Here is a 1,682-nt window from a genome sequence, read left to right as displayed (position 1 = left end):
ATGCGCTATACATGTACGTTTTACATGATTACTTTTTATATTATTATTTTTACATGAGTAAGACAAAATGGATTTTATGAAACATAAAACGTTTTTAAAATCTAAAATAAGAAGATAAAATTTTAAAACTTTTTATTTATTTGTAAATGATGGAAGGTGTAATGTGATATATTACTTCAACTTAATATTTACTTTACTTGACAAAAAAAAATGTGTTTGTAGAAGAAAAAAAGACTTAAACTTTAATCCTACATTTTATAAAAACAATTTAATATGGGCATTTTTTTTTTCAAATGAAACATGCTTAAATAATGGGAATTAATCAAAGATGAAAGGAGAATGTGTCACATCTAAAGAAGATAATGAAAACTACACTAATAAAAATCGAGTGTATAATTAAATGTTAACATATATTTAAATCTTTTTCTACATTTAATCTGATTTGATTACAAAACTGTATGTGTTTATTTCGTAATATGTTCAGCTTGCCTCTGCAATGAACTTGATATCACACAACTCCGCTTAAACCTTCGATTATTGCTGATACGGTTCCTTGTCAGGATCGGTCGACCCAGTTCTTGTCTTCCTCAACTCACCTCTGTGAAATTCTCCGGAAGAAACTGAATACAACAAACAAAACTAACATTAATAGAGACAGAACCTCATCACTAATGAACTGAGAAAGACAAAGGAGCATGCTTACCTTCTGTACAAGAGCGTCAACATTGTCCTTTTGCTTAAGTCCTACCGGTATTGCCAACAAGCAACGGTTCCACAACATTGTCCTGTTACTAAAGACAGCAGAAGATCTTATAGCAGCTAATAATATTTGATTCCTTTGTAGCTAACTGGAACTTAAAGAAAAATCTAACCCTAGATTCAATCTAAGCAACTAAGCACAAGTAGGACACCTCTAAGCAAGCTATCTACCAAGAAAAACATATTCCATCTATTAAGCCTCTTCATCTCTACATACAATCTACCAAGGTCAGAGTCTTTTCTGATCACAAAAATTTAAAATCTCACAGCTCAAGTCACCACTAAGAGATTGGTTAAAAGGAATATAGATTCGGAGTTATTCATCAGCATCACTCTCCAAGTTTAAACCTGCATCTTCTCTATATCCCTACACCACAAACATGTATATCAATCTCAGGAATATAGACTATAGAGATGTATCAAACAATACTATACAAAAACAAATAATTTACAGAATAGTATGACTTATGATTGTTGAATGAAGACAATATAATTAAACTCTATGAATAATAAAATATAATATAATAATCCAAATATAATTATATTCATATTAATAATTCTATGAATATTATATATTATATTTAAAAAGAATATATAATATATTTGGATTATTATATTATAATTATCATATATTATAATATAATTATATTTGAATTATTAATAATTTTATTTTAATATATTTTTATATATAATAAATATTATATAATTATAATTAAAATATTTCAGTTCAATATTTTATGAGACCGCTCTAAACCTCATAAATTCAAAAGCTGGTTTCAGTTAGCGTTTGCGGTTGCGGACAATATAATATATAATTTTAATTTTAACCTAATATAAGACAGACAATATAATTAAAATTAAATAATATATTAAAAATATTAATGCAATATTATGATCCTTTCATTCTTGCTTCTCAGGCCGAT

The 1,682-nt window shown here is 26.9% G+C and overlaps 1 long non-coding RNA gene across 1 annotated transcript; it reads right to left on the bottom strand.

Annotated features, from left to right (window-relative positions):
- Window positions 1-301: 301 nt before the first annotated feature.
- On the bottom strand, window positions 302-1,257 carry LOC125592838. The gene is made up of 2 exons (XR_007328502.1): window positions 704-1,257; window positions 302-620 (listed from the first exon to the last, which is right to left on the bottom strand). It is a non-coding gene; the product is annotated as an uncharacterized LOC125592838 (long non-coding RNA).
- Between the last annotated feature and the right edge of the window lie 425 nt (window positions 1,258-1,682).

Source organism: Brassica napus, chromosome C9, assembly GCF_020379485.1.
Source record: "Brassica napus cultivar Da-Ae chromosome C9, Da-Ae, whole genome shotgun sequence".
Lineage (NCBI taxonomy): Eukaryota > Viridiplantae > Streptophyta > Magnoliopsida > Brassicales > Brassicaceae > Brassica > Brassica napus.
Note: the sequence above shows the minus strand (reverse complement) of the source record. Positions and strands in the feature narration are given on the sequence as shown.